Raw genomic sequence first — 24,118 nt, forward strand, 5'->3', positions numbered from 1 at the left:
GCCTAACTTTGATAGAAAAGTGAATTACCATACTCAGATGGCCTAATCCCACTGACAAACTTCTCTCCAATGTCCTCCAGTACTTTTCCAATAGTTTTTCCCATGCCTGAGACTTCTCCAATCTTTTGTTTTACTGGAGTTGAGTTCCATGTCTTTCCCTTATTGCAATAACCTTTCATCAAAGTCTTCCTTGATTATTTAATTCATTCTGGTGCAATTTTCCTATTATATTAGACCTCAAGTTTAAAGTGAACAAATATAGATCTATATAAATTGATCTTTTTAAAAAATATTTATTTATTTAATATTTATTTATTTATTCCCTTTTGTTGCCCTAGTTGTTTTTTTTATTGTTGTAGTTATTATTGTTGTCGTCGTTGTTGGATAGGACAGAGAGAAATGGAGAGAGGAGAGGAAGACAGAGAGAGGGAGAGAAAAATAGACACCTACAGACCTGCTTCACCACCTGTGAAGCGATGCCCCTGTAGGTGGGGAGCCAGGGGCTTGAACCGGGATCCTTAGCCGGTCCTTGCGCTTTGTGCCACGTACACTTAACCCACTGCGCTACTGCCTGACTCCCATAAATTGATCTTTTTTAAAGAATAACTTTAGTGGAGGAAATGATTTATAAGACAGCTTTTGTCAAGTGAATGTAGTTTCTTTTTTTCTTTTTTTTTTTTCTTTTTTTTTTTTAACTGCCACTAAGGTCATCACTGGGGCTCAATGCCTGCACCATGAATCCACACCTCCTGGTGGCCTTTTCCTTTCCTTCTTTTTCTTTTCTATTATACTTGATAGGGCAGAAAGAAATTGAGGGGGGAGAAAGAAAGGGAGAGAGACATAGAAACACCTGCAAAGCTACTTCACTACTAGTGAAGTGCTCCCCTGCAGATAGTGAGTGGACATTCAAACCAGGATCCTTGCACACGGTGATATGTGCACATAACCAGGTGTGCCACCATCCAACCCTCATTAGTACACTTTCTTTTCTCCACATGACATGTGTCTGTGTGCCATTCCTATGCAACAACTGAAGTCTTCCTCCACCATGGATCACTGATACCCCAACATGCTCACAATTCCTTACCTCCTACTTTAAGAATCCCTGGCATTCCTGCAATAGATCACAGCTAATCTATTTTTCACCCTGTATTTTCCCTCCTTTGTGTCTTAAATTTCACCTATAATCTGGTATCCATTCTTCTTCTTCTAGCTTATCTCATTTAGCCTACCTGCATTCACAGTACAATTTACAATACCTCAAATTTGAAAACATCCCAAATACCAAAACACAGATGAATAGCTAAGAATGAATAGCTAAGAAAGCTGTAGTATCATGATGCTGCAACTGCCTTTATGCTTCCAATTGTATCTAGAGACACAAAGCAAAAGATGTCAGCCTTCCAACAACAATAATCTGGTGATACCTTTCCTAACGCATAGGACTACCTAGTTCTATTTTAGATGGGGCTTTCTCTAGCATAGTTACAGATTCTAGATATAAGCTAGAGCCTAGGGGGCTGGGTACAGGTGTACATGTATCCATAAGTTAGGGGCAACTATATACATTAAAATAAAAGTGCTTAATAGTCCTCTGTGCTTATATTTAGAACCATTTAGCTCAGTAATCTAGTGAAAAGGCCTAAATAAGGTATAATAAAGTTTATAATCAATCAAATATTTATTACTTAGCCTTAAACACCCTCCTTTCCTACCCCTGCTTCAGTTCCCTCAGTCACTTTATCTACTCATATAATTATATAAAACAGAGTAAGATGCATCTCTTAATCTCTTTTGACAGCATCAGCATTATTTTTTGATTTTTTATATTTATTTATTTTCCCTTTTGTTGCCCTTGTTGCTTTTATTGTTGTTATGGTTATTATTGTTGTTGTCCTTGATGACATTGCTGTTGGATAGGGCAGAGAGAAATGGAGAGAGCTGGGGAAGACAGAAAGGGGGAGAGAAAGATAGACACCTGCAGACTTGTTTCACTGCCTTTGAATTGATTCCCCTGCAGGTGGAGAGCCAGGGGCTCGAACCAGAATCCTTACACCAGTCCTTACCAGTATCCGAATGCCGATTCTTGCTTTTCACGCCACATGCACTTAACCCTCTGTGCTACCACCTGATTCCCAGCATCAGCATTATTATCACCCCTGACAATCTTCAGAAGAAATACTGTATCCAGTTGGCCAAGAGATATACTGGTAAAAAAATATTTATCAACTAAAGGAAAATCATTGTCCCTGTGACAACCCTTATTAGAATCATCAAACAAGTAAATGCAGTAAAACTCAAAGTTATTTTAGACCCCACTAAAATCCTATGTGTGTATTACCTCCAAAATTTGAGACCAGACCCCATAACTCCAATACTGGTTTGGATGCAACAGACACTCAACATTTTAATAAGTGGAAGGTAGTCTAAGCTTTTCAGGTAAAGGAGGGACTACAAAATCTAGAAAAGGGCAAGAGACGGGCTCACTTAATGATGGCCTTCTTGGTCACTGCCAGGCCATCCCATCACTGGAAGTTCTAGTCAGGGAATCCTTGGATTCCCCTATAGATTCAATGGGCCTAATTAGATCTTTAAGAGATCACTTTCTCCATCTTCTCTGGTCACATCCATCAGGAGTGTCATTATAAGTCCTCTTGTGGGCTTGTTCAGGACCATACCTTCACTATGAACTACAAATGGTAAGGACTGTCCCACTCTCAGAATGGAGGCTCAGCCTCCTATTCTGCCACTTGAGGAAAACTAGTCCTGAAATGAGTGCTGCCTAGAATAGTCCCAGCTTTGACCATGGACTGCAAACACATACTGATAGGGACTCGGAGGTTACACAGACTCCTGTGTTAAATATAAATAGATATAGGCCCCTGGTCAGATCAACATGGTAAATAGTTAACTGTATTTATGTATGTTCTTCAATTTGGGAGCTACTCTCTGCCCTGATCTATTTTTCTGGTTCTATTCTAAACTCTAACACCATCTTCCCATACAATATTTTTAGTTCACCTGAAGGTTAGCTCTCAAGCTCCAGAAAACAATACCAGTCATGGAACCCTAGGGCATATCTTAAATGTACTTCCTAGCTTCTATCCACAATAAATTCCTTATTCCCATTGCCACTATTCCTACTGTATGGTCCCTGATCAGTAAACATTTTGTCCTGCTCTATATATTACTTCATTTTAGACACCAAGTTATGGATTCTACTATGATTTCATCTTGAACTCCTTGGACAGCTGACCTAACCAATGTGTCCTGGAACCTCACCTGTTCAGAGCCCTACCCCACTAGGGAAAGATAGGCTGAGGGTATGGGTCCACCTGCCAATGCCATGTCCAGAGGAGAAACAATTACAGAAACAAGAACTTACACCTTCTCCTCTCCATAAATAATTTTGATCCATACACCTGGAGAGGTATAAATGTTAAGGAAAGATGACCAGACAGCTCTGAACTGTAATTCCATCAGGACCCAGAGAAGAGAGGGAAAAAAATCTACCTGTGAAAGTTGATGACTTAGAAAACTATTACCTTGACATCAATAAAAGTAGATTTCTCTACAATTTTTTTAAAGTTCTTGATAAATAAGAACAGAAATGGGAAATGGTTCAGTTAGGCTACATCCAGGCACTAGCTGTTGAGAAACTCCAGTATTACCCAAGTGCCAACCATTCTCTAGAAAGAATTATAAAACAGAGATCTTACTTAAAATGAATAAAGATAAAAGATACCCATACACTAGCTGGGGTCCTAATCAGGAAGTCCTGAGTCCCCCAAACAGATATGATGGGCCTAGACCTCAAATAAATCCCTCTCTCCATTGTTTCTGGTCATCTCCATCAGGAACAACATAATAGACTCCTTTGTGGGCCCCCATAAGACCTTGCCCTCAACCTGGATCAACAATGGTAGAGAATGTTCCATCCTCCAAGGGGAGGATGGACAACATACTCTATGATAACACCTGAGGAAGATGGGTGGATACTGGGGCAGCATGGAATGTTCCTACTCATGACCACAGAATGTGAGTTCAAATCTAGAGGGATGTAGAGGTCACACAGGCTCCTAAGCTAATTATGGGCCCCAGGTCACATAAAATTGATGGGGTTTACAGTAATATTTATACCCCTTCCCATATTAGGGAGCTACTCTCTTCCCTGATCCAGCTTTCTGGTCTTTACCCAGTCATGGCATCATCTCCCCAGACAATAATTAGGATCCACCTGCATACAGATTTCAGGCTCAGGCAAAAACAAAACAAAACAAACAAACAAACAAAACACCAGTATAGCTACAGGCCCTTTGAAATATAACTAAAATATGCCTACTAGCTATCTACAAAATGGAGGACCCCTCCCCAACGCTTCAACTGCACTATTCCAGCCTTTAGGTCCATAATTGTCCAACAAAGTTGTTTGACATTGTATATTAACTCTTTCAGCCACCAGGTTCCAGATGCTAACAGGATGCGACCAGACTTCCCTGGACAGACAACCCCACCAATGTGCCTTGGAGCTCTGCTTCCCCAGAGTCCTTCCCCACTAGGGAAAGAGAGAGACAGGCTGGGAGTATGGATCGACCTCTCAATGCCCATGTTCATCAGGGAAGCAATTACAGAAGCCAGACCTTCAACCTTCTGCATCCCACAATGATCTTGGGTCCATACTCCCAGAGGGTTAAAGAGTAGGAAAGCTATCAGGGGAGGGGTTGGTGTATGGAGGTTTGGTGGTGGGAATTGTGTGAAGCTGTACCCCTCTTATCTTATGGTTTTGTCAATGTTTCTGTTTTATAAATAAAAAATTTAAATATAAATAAATAAATAAATTTGAAAATAAAAGATCCCCATACATTAGAGTTATCTAAGCTTTCTGAAGAAGACTTCAAAGCAGTTGTCTTGATAATGCTCATCAAAAATATCAATGGAGTAAAACTTCCACAAAGTGAGAGAAGTATTAGACAGGTTCAGCATAAAGTAAAGAGTTAAAGAACATTATAGATGAAGTAATGAATGTAACTGAGACTGAGTAGTGGAATGATAAAAAGAGAAGACAGATCAGGGAGCTTGAGGAGAAGGTAATAGAAGTCAAAATTGTTTGCAAAGAGAAAACACAATCATAAAGAATAAGAGATAATAAAGATAATGTAAAAGATTTATAGAATGACATTAAGAGGAACACTATTAACATCATAGAAATGCCAAAGATGATAAAAGGACTCTTCTAAAAAATGGAGTATTCTCAAACATGTTTTATGTGATTATCATCATGGTGATTACAATATCTTACAGGAACATTACAAAGAAATTATTAGAAAACTGTGAGACAAAATTCCTGATAACCACAGAAGCTGAGATACTCAACAAAATCTCAGCTAACTGGACTCAATACTACATTAAAAGGACTATATTTAATGACCAAGTAGGAATGGGAATATAAAGATTGTTTATCATATGAAAATCACATAATGTAATTAATCATATTAATAAATAGAAAGTGAAAAATAACATGATATTTTGAGGTCTCAGGTGTATCAATTAATCAAGTAAAACAAATGTGACCCAAGTAGCAAAAGAAGAAATAAAAACCACCACTATATGCAAATTGAATAATATATACAACATACATAGAAAACCCTAAAGTGTGCTATAAAAATTCTTGGAGAAATCTACACAAAGGGATTAAAACAGTGAGGGAATTCAATGCCATATGGTAGAGGGATATGGTACTTTGTTGGTGGGTAAGTTTTGATGGCACGTACTTTGTGGAGATGTGAAATTATAGCCCTGAGGCAACAACAGTTCTGCCAGAAAACATTTCCTCAATAAAAAACAACACTTGGTTTGACTGGAAATTAAATTATAATATGGCAAATAGAGAAAGATTATGGTAGGGAGTGTGAGTGGGAAATAATGACTGATGAGTAACAAACTAAAAAAGATTTGGTACTATAGCCTCTGAGAAATGTGAGTCTCTGATGTTTAAGTATCTGGTTTTCACAAAGGCTGAGAATGGTTATGAGTTGTGCAAAGTGACAGAAGAAAGATGTCTTGATCTTAATACACAGGACCCAATTCGTTCTGCCCTTGATTTAATAAATTGCATCTTAGTTTTATTTTTTGGCATTTAAGGTTTATTTATTATTTGGTTTTTAATTTAATTTAGAAAAAAGCTAGATATCACAGCAAATTTTGAAAGAGGAAAGGCTCTTGTCATGACTATGTAAACAAGGAGAAATTAAAGCAATGTTAAAACCACTATATTTTCCTTATAGGAGTTTTCCTGTTTCTAAGGTAGTGAAATATCCCATTTGTGTTCTCAGCTTCAAGGCAGCAAGAGAAAAAAGTTACAGATAAAAGATATAATGGAATATCTAGATTAGCTTCATTTTTATATTTAAAATATTTAAAAGAAGTAATATAATAATTTTCATACTACCCTATGTAAACTCTTCTGAAAACCTTTAAAAACAGCATAATTTATCCACAAACCACATACTATATACATAAAATCAATCCTGTTCCAAGGGATCATACTGAGAATTTAATTTGACTAATCACTCAGAGTTTTTAGGAATAAACATATTTTAACTGTCATTTCAATCACTATCATTAATCATTACATCCTAACATATGGCAGCTATGTATATTGTTCAAGTATCTTACACATATAATTTATTTAATCCTCACAATTACTCTTTGATGAAGATATGACAGACCTCACTTAACGGATTAAAAAAAAGTAAGCGAAAGAGAAGGTACAAACTTTTCACAAGTTTACATAACTATAGGTAACATTAGAACGCTTATTATCTTTAAATATGAATAATTGATTCAGAGTGGGATTATTTAGAATGCTTTTAAAGTCAAAGGAGGTCTGGTTTCAAAACATAGCTCTAAGACTCAATGTATAACCTCTTTCGATTAAATTCTAAGAACTTTAATTTGTCCATAAAATAGATACCATATTTCCTACTAATAGGTTCTAGGGAAGATGAAAAGAGCTATGGGTATGAAAGTGTCAACCATTGGTCTAGAGGCATATAAGGTACTCAATAAAGGTTAATTGCTTTTAGTATTACATTACACTTTCAATAAAATCTCCTCTGGCTGGAACAGCCAGTGTTTCTACATAAATCATATTTTCTAGATGAACTTAGTTCAATTCTTTGCATATCAAATAATTAACAATTTTCAAGAATTTTTAACTATGTAACTATGTATTCCTTGGTTCATATTGAATCACAAGGTAATCATTAGGAAAAGCCAGTGGTGGTTGTGAAAAGTAGAAGCAAATGCAAATATATCTGGCAAAAGGAAGGAGAGTTGAATCTCGCATTTAGTAATATTCTGTATTCTGGAGGACTAGTCTGTACCAGTAGAAATATCTTTAGGGTTGCTCAGGAAAACCTTTTTTAAAATTTATAAATGGAAGTATTGACAAAACCATAGGATAAGAGGGGTACAACTCCACACAGTTCCCACCACCAGAACTCCGGATCCCATCCCCTCCTCTTAAAGCTTTCCTATTCTTTATCCCTCTGGGAGTATGGACCCAGGATCTTTATGGATGCAGAAGGTGGGAGGTCTGGCTTCTGTAATTGCTTCCCCGCTGAACATGGGCATTGGCAGGTTGATCCATACTCCCAGCCTGCCTCTCTCTTTCCCTACCTAGTAGGGTAGGGATCTGGGGCCCCAGATCAAAGTGATGGGGTTAACAGTTAATAATATTTATCTACTTTTTTTACTGAGGAGGTTAATGACTTACAGTCAACAGTAAATGCAGTTGTTGTTATGTGTATAAAATTTCTCAGTTTTCTACAGAACACTCTATGTCCCATCCTATGTCCTCTCCACCATCGTGCACCATGACCCGAACACCCCCACCCCATCTCCCCATCCTCCGTAGTCCTTTACTTCAGTGCAATACACTGAGCCCAGTGCAAGTTCTGTTCTGTGTTTCCCCTTCTGTTCTTAATTCTTAATTCCTGTCTATGAATGAGATTATCCCATTTTCATCCTCCTTTTTCTGACTTGTCTCACTTAAGGACTAATGTCGCAGGTATTTTCCATTCACTGTTCAGTCCATCCAGGTCTACAATAATCTTATTTACAGTCAAATGAAATCTAGAAAATTGGGACTATTACAATGACAGTGTTAATGTTGACTTTGTTTTTCATTCCTTTCTTTATCCTCCCATAAAAAGAAGGCAGACAAGCAATCTGTTCTTTTGCTCAAATGACTCACTGATTTTTTTTCATTCTAAGTCCAGAGTCTATTCTATTACACTTCACACTCCATTATGAAGCTCCATTGAAAGCTGCTATTATCAGCACATTACATACACATGTGGATGTCTCCATTTTCTATGTCTTATTTCTGTATCACACAAATTCTCTCATATGTACTTTCCATTGTCTATTTGAAGGTAAGGTGGAAAGGCAATGTACGTCCCCTCATTTTTGTTCAAGAAGTTGGATCTCATTGTTCTTTAGGTTAAATGAATACCTTGAAGTAATGAAAACAGGTCAGATTAGCTGTTGGGAAACATGGATTTCATGAGTTAGAATGTAAGTTGTAGTTCTTACTGGTAGCATTATACAGTCACTTATACTCCAAGGAATTCACATTTCATTTATATATAATATAATGATTGTAACTGCATCATTGGATGGTTGTGAAAATCAAGTCTATAGATGTAAGCCACTTTTTTTTTTCAATTTCAGATTAACTTTATTGAAAAAAGGTTTATTTACAGAGCTGTTGTCATAAGGATGCATTTCCACATTTCCCTAAAATAAATGTGAGTACATCTTACCACTCATTAAGCAATCATCCTACACCACCATAAGACCGCATCTCCAACCTCCACTGAGTGTTCCTCTCTTCCCCCTTCTGAATCCCTGGATTTACTGAGACAGCTTTAAACAGTTCCAGAGACTCAGAAATGTAGAGAAATTATTCTGACAGGTATCATAGATTAAAAGTTCCCAGATAACTTGGTTATAATAATTAGCTATCTCCTTCCTAAACTCTATGACAAGAACTTACTCATTTTCTCTCTTTTTTTCTTACTTTTTCTTTTTTAAAAGATTTTTTCAGTGGTCTAGGAGGTGGCGCAGTGATAAAGCTTTGGACTCTCAAGCATGAGATCCCGAGTTTGATCCCCGGCAGCACATGTGCCAGAGTGATGTCTGGTTCTTTCTCTCTCCCTCTGTCTTTCTCATAAATAAATAAAATATTTTTAAAAAAAGATTTTTTTCAAATATTTTTTAATTTTTTATTATCTTTTTATTTATTGATTGGATAGAGACAGTCAGAAATTGAGAGGGAAGGGAGGGATAGAGAGGGTGAGAGACAGAGAGATACCTGCAGCACTGCTTCACCACTTGTGAAGCTTTCCCCCTGCAGGTGGGGATTGGGGGCTTGAAGCCAGGTCCTTGTGCATTGTAACATGTGCGCTCAACCAGATATGCTACCACCCGGCCCCCTTTTAAAAATATTTTAAAAAATGTTTATTCATTTATTCCTTTTCATTGCCCTTGTTGGTTTATTGTTGTAGTTATTATTGTTGTTGTTGTTGATGATGTCATCATTGTTGGATAGGTCAGAGAGAAATGGAAAGAGGAGGGGAAAACAGAGAGGAGGAAAGATAGACCTGCTTCACTGCCTGTGAAGCAACTGCCCTGCAGATAGGGAGCCAGGGGCTCAAACTGGGATCCTTATGCCTGTCCTTGAGCTTTGCACCACCTGCGCTTAACCCGTTGCATTACTGCCCGACTCCCCCTTACTCATTTTCTATACAGCCATATTTCTCCCATTCCTAGAACCTCTGGGACTTTGCTCATTTTCCTAGATGCTTCTTTTGACCCATATAATTTGATACCGCATCTGCTGATCTTAACCAAACAATGCAACCAGTGCCACCTTGATATGTTTCACATCAGACTGTGTCCAGAGACACCAGGCTTGGAATTCAACCCTTCAGCTCCAATACACTGCCACCAAGTTTCAGATGCTACTATGACGCCAACCTGACTTCCCTGGGCAGACAGCCTCATCAATATGTTCTGGAACCCCACAATCCTACAGTCCTACCACACTAAGAAAAGACTGAAACAGGCTGGTGGTATGGATTGACCTGTCAACGCCCATGTCCAATGGAGAAGCAGTTACAGAAGCCAGACCTTCCACCTTCTGCTCCCCATAGAGATCTTTGGTCCATGCTCCCACAGAGATAAAGAATAGGAAAACTTTCAATGGAGGGGATAGGATATGGAATTCTGGTCATGGGAAATTTATTGAATTATATCCCTCTTATACCACAATATTATCAATCATTATTAAATCACTAATAAAAGACTCCCTCCTCAAGGAGATTTAGGACTTTTCCATTTCACTTTGTCTCTTCCTCCTCTTCTTTTTGTATGATTCATTTCTTTTCCTTTTGTTCTTCCATCTTTCCTTCCTTTCTTTATTTCCATTATGTATTTTCTTTTTCTCATGTGTATTTTTTGTTAACATTATGATTTCAACCTTTCTTGTTTTCCTATTTAGTTATCTTCAATTTGTAGAACTTTTAAAATTTAAGATATATTACTATTGCAGCTGGTGAGGCGGCTTAGTGGACAAGAGAACTGTATGTATGGTCCCACAGGATGGATTTCTGACACTATCGATGCTGAAATTATACTTTTGTATGTCTCTCCTATAAATATATTGTTAAAAGTATGGTGGAAAACAATCCAAGTTGAGACCTGGTGAAAGTGTTTTGCAAATATCTCCCTCTCATCTCTTCTCATCTCCTCTAGTCTCCTCTCCTCTCCTCTCCTCTCCTCTCCTCTCCTCTCCTCTCCTCTCCTCTCCTCTCCTCTCCTCTCCTCCTCTCTAGTTTCACCAGAATCAACCCAGTCCTGAAGACACCAAGACACATCATAGTTACAATGAACAAAAGTAATGTGGGACTATGTGGAAGTTTGTTAGAGCTTAGGGAAACTCCCCCCATCTTCACGGATGGAGGTCTGAAAAGACACCTCTCTTGTTAGCCTCTCTCCATAGAGATGAGCCAAGAGACAAAAGTCTATCAGAATCAGCTTGCTCTTTGTAAGACTCCCCAAATTCACAAAGAGCCTATATCCTCTCTCACTTAGTTCCCCTGCAGTCAGCCAAATGGTTACCTGCTTTAGAATTCATTCACTCAAAGTTCACACATTCCACTTCACCTTTTGATCACAAAGGAAGAGCACATCCTGTCACATACTCCTAACACTGGACAAATGAAAAGCCCCCCAAGACCTTATTTCCTAGAGCCCTTTTGATGTTTTTAAAGCCTTTTCTTCCTTCTCTATCTCACCTTACTGGTTCAACCACTATTCCTCTCAAATGCCTTTAGATAATTAAATGCCTATGTCAGGAGACTAATTTTTTTGATCTTTATGTATCAACTCTTGTATTACCAGCCCCTGCCATAGGGGAATGCTGACCTTTAAGAAACCTGTGAGTTCTGACGTATGTGAAAACCGTTCTTTGTCTAGCCTTCTATATTAACCCAAACCCACCCCCCAATAAACGAGTGTGTTCATACCAGAATCCTCCCTGAGTTTCTTTCTTTTCACGTAGTTTCTTGAACTAGTGATAAGAACTCGGTAAAGTTTACGTTCCTAGCTGAGAGTCAACCCACGTGAGCTCCAGCAAAGTAAGGATAAAGAAAGGATACTAAAGGCTGCAAGAGAAAAACAAAAAGTCACATATAAGAGAAAATCCATAAGACTATCAGCAGACTTCTCCACTCAAACTCTAAAAGCCAGAAGAGAATGACAAGTTATATATCAAGCCCTCAATGAAAAAGGGTTTCAACAGATAATATATCCTGCTAGACTTTCATTCAGACTAGATAGAGGGATCAAAACCTTTTCAGACAGACAACAGTTAAAGAAGGCAACCATCACCAACCCTGCCCTAAAAGAGGTTCTAAAAGACCTCTTATAAACAAGAACATCACCATAATACTTGCCATATATCAGAGCAAATAAAAAATGTAGAATAATGGCACTATAATACATTAAATATGTAGTATCAATAAATGTCAATGGCTTAAATTCACCCATTAAAAGGCACAGAGTGGGAGGATGGATTGGAAAATACAACACAACCATATGCTGCTTGCAAGAATCCCATATGACCCAATAAGACAAACACAGGCTTAAAGTGAAGGGATGGAAAACTATCCTACAGGCTATGGACCACAAAAAAGGGCAAGAACAGCCATTCTCATCTCTGACACAATAGACTTTAAATTAAATAAAGTAATAAAAGATAGGCAAGGCCATTATATAATGATTAGAGAATCAATCAACCAAGAAGATTTAACAATTATTAACATCTATGCAACCAATGAGGGACCATCTAAAAACATCAAACAACTATTGAAAGAACCACAAAAATACATCAATAGGGAGTCAGGTGGTAGCACAGCAGGTTAAGCGCTCATGGCACAAAGCACAAAGACTGGTATCAGGATCCCAGTTCGAGCTCCCAGCTCCCCACCTGCCGGTGAGTCGCTTCACAGGCTGTGAAGCAAGGGTGCAGGTGTCTTTCTCTTCCCCTCTCTGTCTTCTCTCCTCTCTCCATTTCTCTCTGTCCTATCCAACAATGACTACATCAACAACAATAAAACAATAAGGGCAACAAAAGGGAATAAATAAACAATCCATAGTAATACAATAATAGTGGGAGACTTCAGCACTCTACTCTCACACTTAGATCAAAGAAGTAGAGAATCAATAAAGAAACAAGAGAATTAAATGAAGATATGGACAGACTAGACCTCCTGGACATTTTCAGAGTTCTTCACCCCCCAAAATTGGAATACACATTCTTTTCAAACCCACACAGCACAAACTCAAGGATAGAACACATGTTAGGCTACAAAGACAGTATCAACAAATTCAAGAGCACTGAAAACATACCAAGTATCTTCTCAGACCACAGTGGAGTAAAGCTAACATTTAACAAAAACCAGAAAATTACTAAAAGTCATAGAATTTGGAAACTCAACAACATGCTGCTTAATAGCTGCTGGGTCAGAGAGACACTCAAGCAAGAAATGCAAATGTTCCTGGAAACAAATAAAAATGAAGACACAGGATATCAAAATATTTGGGACACAGATAAAGCAGTACTGAGAGGGAAATTCATATTGCCATGCAATCACATATTAGATAACAAGAAATAGCTCAAATAAATGACCTTACTACAAGCCTCAAGGACTTAGAGGAAGAGGAACAAAGGAACCCAAAGCAATCAGAAGGACGGAAATCACTAAAATTAGAGCAGAAATAAACATCGAAAATAAGAGAACCAAACAAAAGATCATGAAGCCAAATGTTGGTTCTTTGAAAAATTAAACAAGATTGACAAACCCCTATCTAGACTCACTAAAAAAGGGAGAAGACTCAAATAAATAGAATTGTAAACGATAGAGGACTAACACCACAGAAATCCAGAAAATCATGTGAAACTTCTCTGAAAAACTAAACGCCACCAAGCTAGAGAATCTGGAAGAAATGGAAGAATTCCTAGAAACATATGCCTTTCCAAAACTGAATCAAGAAGAACTACAAAACCTATATGCATCAGTCACAGACAAAGAAATCGAAACAGTTATAAAGACTCTTCCCAACAACAAAAGTTCTGGACCAGAAGGCTTCACAAACAAATTCTACAAAACCTTCAGGAAACAGTTAATACCTATATTTCTAAAGCTCTTCCACAAGATCGAAGAAACAAGAACACTCCCTTCCACCTTCTATGAAGCCAGCATCACCCTAATACCAAAAACAGATAGGGACACAACAAAAAAGGAAAACTACAGACCAATATCTCTGATGAACATAGATGCCAAAATATTAAACAAGCTCCTGGCCAACTGGATATAGTAGTATATCAAAAAGATTGTTCATCACGACCAAGTGGGATTTATTCCAGGAATGTAAAGCTGGTTCAACAAACCTATAGCTAACATCATACACAATGGACAGAAGCTGAAAGCATTCTCCCTCAGATTGAGGACTGGACAGGGCTATGCATTAGACTTAGATACCGTGGAACATTGCTACTTATGACCACAGAATGTGAGTTCGGATCTATAGGGATGCAGAGGTCACATAGGCTCCTTAACTGAATATGGGCCCCAGGTCAGATCAAATCAATGGGGTTTACAGTCAACAATATTTATACGCCTTTCCTATATTTGGGAGCTATTCTATTACCTGATCCAGCTTTCTGGTCCTTCTTCCAGCCATAACACCACCTCCCCAGACAATAATTAGGATGCACCTGCATATCAGATTTCAAGCTCAGGCAAATAAATAAGTAAATAAATACTAGTATAGCCACAGGCCCTTTGGAATATAACTAAAATATGCCTACTAGCTGTGTATGATGAAACCTTGGTAATGCTGCTGTCTCCCGACTGCTCAGTGGGGAAGCCAACCTTGGAGATCAAAGTTGGCATTAATTACCAGCCTCCCACTGTGGTCCCTGGTGGAGACCTGGCCAAGGTCCAGCGGGCTGTGTGCATGCTGAGCAACACCACAGCCATCGCTGAGGCCTGGGCCCGGCTGGACCACAAGTTTGACCTGATGTACGCCAAGCGTGCCTTTGTTCATTGGTATGTGGGTGAGGGCATGGAGGAGGGGAGTTTTCTGAGGCCCGTGAGGGCATGGCTGCCCTGGAGAAGGATTATGAGGAGGTGGGTGTGGATTCTGTTGAAGGAGAGGGTGAGGAGGAAGGAGAGGAATATTGATTGCCTTTCCTTTGAATAGCCCGAAGCATGTCCTACTCCAAAGTCTCAGCTTCAGCATTAGCTGACAGGCATCAAAGCTTTCTGGTCTAATTGTCTCCATTTTCAACTGTGAATCATGTCTTTTTACATGTGTTTCTGTAAGATTTGTTTGCCATCATGTCTCAGTAAAAGCTTTAAAATTCAAAGCTCAAAAAAAAATGCCTACTAGCTATCTACAAAATGGAGGGCCCTCGAACTCTTCATCTTCACTATTCAAACCTTTAGTTCCATGATTGGTCAACAATTTGTTTGGCTTTGAATATTAACTCTCTTTTCAACCACCAGGTTCTAGATGCTAGCATGATACTGACCAGACTTCCATGGACAGACAACCCCACCAATGTGCCTTGGAGCTCCGCTTCCCCAGAGTCCTTCCCCACTAGGGAAAGAGACAGGCTGGGAGTATGGATCGACCTGTCAACGCCCATGTTCAGCAGGGCAGCAACTCCAGAAACCAGACCTTTAACTTTCTGCATCCCACAATGACCTTGGGTCCATACTCCCAGAGGGTTAAACAGTGGGAAAGCTATCGGGGAGGGGATGGGAGACAGAGTTCTGGTGGTGGGAATTGTGTGAAGTTGTACCCTTTATACTATGGTTTAGTCATTGTTTCCTTTTCATAAATAAAAAATAAAAAAACTAAAAATAAAATAATAATTGCAAAACTTATGGTTATAGAGCACAATTAGGTAGTATATAGTGTTTCATGCCATAAGTAAAAAAAATGTTGCTCTGAATTATATTTCTGACAAAGTGTTAATTGCCTGAATTCTTGAGTAGAAATATACATGAAAATGCAGGTCCACACTATTGAGTTTACTCAACCCAAGATAAATTTGATTTATATAAAATGATTTGATTAAATAACTCAAATGGAAAATACTATAGCAAATATTTCATTATATTTGTATTCAGCTTTCTTACCTTGACTAGTTGCCTAAGCAACCAGTAGATAGTATATATCTTACTACCTGTTCATTATCCATAATGTATTGCTTTAATACAAAAAGTTATTTTTTCACATCTTTGCTGCTTCTCTTCTTCCCTTAATGTTTGGTGGCAACAATTATTTTCAGTTCCAATTCCATTACTCAGAAAAGATTATAATAATTGCTAGCTCTACAATACCACACCAACAATATCTAATTAGAAATATTCAATTTCAGGTTTTATTTTTAATCAGGAACCCATAAATTTGATGCACAGAAGAAACATGACATGTTCATGATACCAAAACCTATAACTTCCCTTAAAATGTGTAAAATGTACATTTATTTTCAAAAGCGACATATACTCCAGTGTCTTACTTTGATCCTTAATTTGACAGAGAAAATCTCAATTTAAAATAAAGATCAAGTTATTTTCTATGCCTACTAGCTATCTACAAAATGGAGACCCCCACAACTCTTCATCTGCACTATTCCAGCATTTAGCTTCATGACTAGTCATCAACTTGTTTGGCTTTATATGTTAACACTCTTTTTTAGCCACCAGGTTCCAGATGCTAGCATGATGCCAACCAGACTTCCCTGGACAGACAACCCCACCAATATGTACTGGAGCTCTGATTCCCCAGAACTCCACCCCACTAGGGAAAGAGAGAGGCAGGCTGGGAGTATGGGTCGACCTGTCAATGCCCATGTTCAGCAGGGAAGCAATTACAGATGCCAGATCTTTCACCTTCTGCATCCCACAATGACCTTGGGTCCATACTCCCAGAGGGTTAAAGAATAGGAAAACTATCAGGGGAGGGGATGGGATACAGAATTCTGATGGTGGGAATTGTGTGGAGTTGTACCCCCTTTATTCTATGGTTTTGTCAGTGTTTCCTTTTTATAAATAAATTAAAATAAAAATAAAATAAAGGTCAATATGTTTTATTCAATCATAATTGATATACTGAAAAACAAACGTTTTTAAATGAATATTAGAAATCAAAAGACACAGACTACAAGGGAGAGAAATGGCAAAATTCCTATTCACGTTTAGACTGTTTCAAGACTTAGTGAATAATACTTTCCTCAAAACAAGGCGAGTAGTAGTGAACACAATTATTCAATGGAATTATTAACAATAATAGATAATTTAAAGCTTCAAATCTCCTTTGTTAAGCCTCTTGCACTGCTGGTGGGAATGTCAATTGGTCCAACCCCTCTGGAGAACAGTCTGGAGAACTCTCAGAAGGCTAGAATTGGACCTACCCTATGACCCTGCAATTCCTCTCCTGGGGATATATCCTAGGGAACCAAACATACCCATCCAAAAAGATGTGTGTATACCTATGTTCATAGCAGCACATTTTGAAATAGCCAAAACCTGGAAGCAGCCCAGGTGTCCAACAAAAGATGAGTGGCTGAGTAAGTTGTGGTCTATATACACAATGGAATACTCAGCTATTAAAAATGGTGACTTCACCTTATTTACTCTATCCTGGGTAAAGCCTGAAGAAACCATGTGAAGCACTTACTCATAGGCAGAAGTTGAAAAACAAGAGAAGAAGGGAAAACACTAAGACTTAGACTCGACTTGGTGTACTGTACCAAAGTAAAAGACTCTGGAGTGGTGGGGAGGGCTCTGGTCCTGGAATATGATGGCAGAGGAGGAACTAGTGGAGGTTTCATTGTTATGGGGAAAACTGGGAAACGTTATGTATGTACAAACTATTGTATTTTACAATTCACCCCCCAATAAAGAACTTAAATTTTTCCCAATGTTGACACCAGGACATAGTACTGACCATAATTTTTCTATATTTAAAATAATGTTTCTTAATATATACATATGTATTTTCATTTTCCTAGTAAACATATTACCCTGTATCATTTTTGTCAAAGTACATAATTATATAAATACATATGTATAATGATATAAATAAAATTCATAATAGATGCCAGGCATGGGATCTCAACCCTTTGGCACCATTACACTGGTGAGACCTATCCTAGCTCATTGGACTCCTCAATTACATTTCGGGTAGCAAACTTACTAACAAAGCCACAGAATCTAGATATAGACCAGGGCTCAGGAGATAGAGCACATATATCCATAAATTAGGGGAAAATATATACCTTAAAGTAAAAATTCACAATAGTTTGCAATGACTTAATAAGTGCAGCAAGCAAATAGAAAGACCTAAAAAAAAAAAAAAAAAGACAGTCAAATCATTTCTACTTAGACCTAGATACCCTCCTCATCTACTTCATATTTCACTTCCCTCAATGACTCTAAGGCTTATCTTGTCAGACAAAGCAAGGACTATAAAAGTTGGGTAAGGGCAAGAGACAGGCATACTTTAATGATGGCTCTTTTGGTCACTACCAGGCCACCCCATCATCCAGGGCCCTTGTCAGGGAATCCTGGGATTCCCACATAAACATGATGGGCGTAGAACTCTAACAGATCCCTCTGTCCACTGCCACTAGTCAGCTCCATCAAGAACAACATAGTGGACCCCCTTTTGGACCTCTATAGGACTGTGCCCTAAATGTAGGTTAACAATGGTAGAGACTGCTCCATTCTCTGAAAGGAGGTTGGGTGAAAATACTTTGCCACTTGAGCAAAATAGGCCCTGCAATGAATGCATGCTAGAATATTCCTAGCTATTACCACAGAATGTGAACTCAGACCTACAGAGATGCAGAGGTTACACAGGCTTCTGTGTTGAATATGGGCCCCAGATAAAATCAATGGGGTTTACAGTTAACAATAATTATTTATTTTCCCATATTTGGGAGCTACTCTCCTCCCTGATCCAGCTTTCTAGTCCTGTTTCCAACTCTGCCACCATCTCCCCAGACAATACCTTTGGCCCACCTGCTTGTTAGCTGTTAGACTCAGGCAAAAACTAATAAAGTCATGGGCCCCTTGGAATATACTCAAAATATACCTGCCGGGTTTTTCCTAAATGGAGATCCCCAAATCTCAACTGCTTATTCATATTCTTACCTTTAGGTTCCTGATTATTCAAAAATTTGTTCTTTTTATATCTTAATGCTTTTTGAGCCAGCAAATTGCAAATGCTACCATGATATCAACCTGACTTCCCTGGGCAGACAACCTCTTCAATGTGTCCTGGAACTCCACCTCTCAGAGCCCTACCCAATAGGCTGTGAGTATGGATAGAGCTGCCAAAACCCATATCCATTAGAGTAGCAATTACAGAAACCAGACCTCCCACCTTCTGCATCCCATAATGACACTGGGTCCATACTCGCAGAGGGATAAAGAATAGGAAAGCTTCCAAGGGATGAGATGGGATACAGAACTCAGGTGGTGGTAATTGTGTGGAATTGTACCCCTCTTATCCTAGGGTCTTGTTGATCATTATTAAATTGATAAAAAAATTCATAATAAATTTTGTACCATTTACAATTCAGGAAGTTCTGGTTGATATGTTGGAGTAGAACCCAATGCTAAACCTAACAGATGATTAAGAAATGTACAGAAAAATCTAATTAAGGAATAGTGTAAGCTACATCTTATATAAAATTTAAAAAGTATTTTTAATTTGCATATTCATATTGAACTGTCCATTTACATTTACATGGATTTTTTTTAGGTTCTCCAGATGGAAAAACAGATGCTAACATAATGGTTTTGGTCAAGCATTTTAAAGAAATGAAACTTTAAGTCCTCTTATGATGCAAAAGCCATATATTTTAAAATTAATAAATCCAACTCAATTCCTATACAGTTTTCTCAAAACCAGTTTAAAAGATGAGTATGGGATGTCCCCACTCATCAACAGAAGTTGAGAAAGAAGAACAGAAAGGGAAACTAAAAGCAGGATCTGATTAAATCGAGAGCAGGACACCAATGTAAAAACACTGTGGTGAAGGGAGGGTGGCCATTGGGCTTCCCGGCACGGCGGAGGGTGGGGGGACGGGGGTGGGTGGTGGGTGGTGGGGATAGGACACAGTCTTTTGGTGGTGGGAGTGGTGTTTATGTACAATCCTATTAAAGTGTAAACATTATATAAACCACTATTTAATTAATATGAGAGGCGAAAAACTGATGATATGTCTAGAACTTCTTAAAACACAGACTGAGTCTTTTTAATACATAGGCTGTCTTCCATATGTTCTCTCCCAAAAGCCTAGACCAGGGAGAAAAGAAGCAACCAATAGCACAGATATATACAAGATGCTGGGTACTATACCCCAAACCCTATCAAAGGGACTTTCCAAAGTTAACCCTATCACCAAATAATGTGACGACAACAATAACTATCCATTGTCTTCTTGAACCCTAAGAAAACAGGAACCTCACATTTCCACTATAGAGCTTATATTTCCCCCAGTCCTGGAACCTTAGGGTGGGACCCACTTTTCTGCATGCTGCTCTCAATTCAAATCAAATAATATTGCATCCACGGATTGCAACCTAATCAACACAACGAGTGCCACCCCAGCATGCTCCACTTCAGACTGTGACCAGAGACTTCAGGTGTGGAATGACAACCCTTCAGCTTCATCACTCAGGTGAGACCTTTCCTTTCATAGTATTCTCTAATTCCATTCCAGCTCTTCCACTCCCCAATAAAGTCCCCAAACCTAGATATAGTCCAGGTCCCCTGAGATAGAGAATAGGTTCACCCGTGCCCATAAACTAGGGGAAAAATATATACCTGAAAGCAGAAGTACACAAGAGCATGCAGGGAATACCCCCAACACTTCATCTGCACTATTACAGTCTTTAGGTCCATGATTGTTCAACAATTTGTTTGGCTTTGTATGTTAATTCTCTTTTCAGCCACCAGGTTACGGATGCTGACCAGACGACCCTGGACATACAACCAAATCAATGGGTACTGGAGCGCTACTTCTTCAGAGCCCCACCCTACTAGGGAAAGAGAGAGACAGACTGGGAGTATGGATCGACCAGTCAATGCCCATGTTCAGTGGGGAAGCAATTACAGAAGCCAGACCTTCCACCCTCTACAACCCACGACAACCCTGGATCCATACTCCCAGAGAGATAGAGAATGGGAAGGCTATCAGGGGAGGGGGTTGGATGTGGAGATCAGGTTATGGGAATTGTGCGGAATTGTATCCCTCTTATTCTACGGTTTTGTTAATGTCTCCTTTCTTAAATAAAAAATTATTTAAATATATATTATACAATATTCATATTGATTGTAAGACTTACTTCTTGATTTATCATCAAGAACAAACTTTTAATATTGCAGGAAAAACAAGTGAAAACTCCAAAAATATATAAAGAGCGTTTCATAGTGTGAAATAATAAAAGTTCTTTAAAATATTCAAAACTTTTTGAGATATCATCCATTATTTAAAATATTATGTAATTATTAAGTTGTCATATCAAACCTAATGTTTTGATTTTCTTAATTGCTTCTTACTTTTAAGCTATTAGTGTCTTGGAAAATATGAGCAATATAATTTTTAATGTAATGAAAAGTCACTAGAGAATCAGTGACCTTTCAGTAGCTGGTCTATGTCTCAATCTCAGATGGGTATCTATCATATTTAGAAAACTCACATGAACAAACAAAACACCAGCAACAGCTCTGTCAAGTGATAAACTCGTAGGGCTATAAATTTAACTACTTTACCTGAACAGGGAAAAAGATGAGATCAAGACAAACATTCTGTAGTGGACAGACCTCACGGTTTTAAAAAGCTAAATCATGATGAAATCTATTGCTTGTATTTTAATGGCGTAACTACATGTTGCAGGCCAGCAAATATATCTCACTTGAGTAGTGTGTTGCTTTGCCATATGCACAACCCAGGTTCAAGCCCAGGCTCTATAGCATTAAAGGAAGCTTTGCTACTATGGTCTCTTTCATACTATATCTCTCTGCCTCTCTGTCTCTATATAAAAAAGAATAGCTACAGCAACAACAACAACAGAAAAAATATTTGTTGTTTTTCTATTATTCTGACTTCTCCAGTATTTATATTATTTATATTATATCATAAGCAGTTCTTAATCACACAATAGTAATATAGTGCCTTTTTAATCTCTCCTTATCTCTAGTCATTGGTGTGATTTTTCTACACAAGTTTTGCTATCCTTTCTCAATCTAGTGTCTATTGAAAAATAAATAAATAAAACTGAGACTTCATTAATAATAAAGTCATGGGGGAGTCGGGAGGTAGCCCAGCGGGTTAAGCATACATGGCTTAATAATAACAATAATCAAATCATTGTTATTTAGAATACTGGATTAAGATAATAAATATTAAAATTCCATTAGTTTAAATGGAACAAAATAAATGTTACATGACACACCAAACTTGACAGTGGACACTCACATTCCTATATTTCTATAGCCTACTACCACACATATGAGCCAATTTAGTTCTCACCGTAACACTTTAAGTATAGTCACAATATTAAGACGCCACTTAGTGAAGTCAGATGATTTTGAGAAAGTCCTTTTGTCCAGTCATAGAAAAATCGAAAGTGGCCCAGACCTAAGCTCTGAGTTCTATGATTTTTCCTCATACTACTGAAGCCTAAGATCACATTACTTTCTAGTAATGTTTATTATAATTATAATGCAAGTAACGCATAAAATATAAAATTATGCAGTGACCACATTTTAAAAACAGAAACAAATAGATGAAATTTCTTTAGTAATACATTTTATGTAGAGAAAAGCCTTTTCAGTATATAATCAAAATACAAAATTACAAATGAAATAGTTGGCATTACTTTGTCACAAGTCCATGACAAAATAGTTTCATCTCTCCAGTAACTAATAGAATTCTAGACCTTGGTGCTGATAACAATTCCAACAGTCCTCTGAACCCACTCCCATTCCATGGTCTCAGAATAAAGTATTTTAAAGTATTTTACATTTGTGTTCCTTATTTCCTATTGGTTCAAAGATGATATTTTTAATTCCTTTTATTTACTTATTTATTAATTTGTTATTTATTATTGATAAAGACAGAGAGAGAGAGAAATTGAGAGGGGAGGAAGAGATAGAGAAATAGACAGAAAGAAACCTGCAGTCTTGCTTCACCACTTCTGAAGCTTTCGCCCATGCAGGTAGGGACCAGAGGCTTGAACCCTGGATCCTTCTGCACTGGAATGTGTGTGCTTTACAAGGTGCACCATTGCCTGGTCCCAAGATAATATATTATTTTACTTTCTTGAAAACTCAGCTAATCACTGAAAAGGTCCAAACATTCTTTTATTTTCCACAAGAATTTCTAGGTGCTTTAAGGCAGGGGAGGGATATTTCATTAATCACATTTGCAGAAAATGACACCCATTTTTAATACAAAAGGATCATATAAAGTGAACAATAAAATGGATAATTTTCTTCCTTTTTTCCTTCCTTCCTTCCTTCCTTCCTCCTTCCCTCCCTCTTTTTCTTCCTTTTCTTTTCTTTCTTTCTTTCTTTCTTTCTCTCTCTCTTTCTCTTTCTTTCTTTCTTTTTCTTTCCCTTCCTTCTCTTCTTTCTTTCTTTCTTCCTTCCTTCCTTCCTTTCTTTCTTTCTTTCTTTCTTTCTTTCTTTCTTTCTTTCTTTCTTTCTTTCTTCCTTTCTTATAGAGTGGGCTAGAGATAGTTAAAGAGATGAGAACTCCAGAGCTTTATTCAGTGTAGTAGGAGTTGGTCTTGAACCTAGGTGCAGATATGGCAAAGTAGTGCACTATACAAGTGAGCTATTTTGTCAGTCCTAAAATGGATGATGGTTTTCAAGTGCTCCTTATAAAGTTTAGAACACCAAGTACTTAGCAAATATTTGAAAAGTTTTAAAGGGTGAGGATTATTGAGTTGAGGATTAGATGAGTCACTATAAATGAGAACATAGATCCTGGAACACAAGGAATTATTTTAACTATTCTCATTACTAATACATAGTATTCTTTATAAATGGAACTCGTCTAAATAAATGTTGTTTTCTTTACAGTCATAAATGGTACATCTCATTTTTTATGATAATAAATTGTTTTTTAATATTTTTATAATATTTTATTTACTTTAATGAGATAAAGAGGAAGGAGAGAGAATGACTGGCCAGAGTGGCTTATGGTGGTGTTAGGGATTGAACTGGAAACCAAGGAGCTTTAGGCATGAAATCCATTTGTATATCCACTATGCTACCTCCCAAGCCTATAAAAATTTTTTTATTAAATTTATGAGATAAAGAGAGGGACAAAGAGAGAACCAGAGCGCTGATCTGGCATTTATAGGAGATCAAACCTGCAGCTTTACACATACAACTCCATGTTTTATGGCCAAGTCATCCTGCTGGATATGCTACTGAAAAAAAAAAATATATA

General features: G+C 37.9%; 1 protein-coding gene, 1 non-coding gene and 1 pseudogene across 2 annotated transcripts in view; 2 read left to right on the forward strand and 1 right to left on the reverse strand.

Annotated features, from left to right (window-relative positions):
- IL1RAPL1 (interleukin 1 receptor accessory protein like 1) overlaps window positions 1-24,118 on the reverse strand; it is a 1,270,353-nt gene that overhangs the window by 488,697 nt on the left and 757,538 nt on the right. The gene's annotated exons all lie outside the window — the stretch shown is intronic.
- LOC132536053 (small nucleolar RNA SNORD55/SNORD39) lies at window positions 14,445-14,524 on the forward strand. Its single transcript, XR_009547736.1, has one exon. It is a non-coding gene; the product is annotated as a small nucleolar RNA SNORD55/SNORD39 (small nucleolar RNA).
- LOC132535890 (tubulin alpha chain-like) lies at window positions 14,467-15,001 on the forward strand (annotated as a pseudogene).

This window comes from Erinaceus europaeus, chromosome X (genome assembly GCF_950295315.1).
Source record: "Erinaceus europaeus chromosome X, mEriEur2.1, whole genome shotgun sequence".
NCBI lineage: Eukaryota > Metazoa > Chordata > Mammalia > Eulipotyphla > Erinaceidae > Erinaceus > Erinaceus europaeus.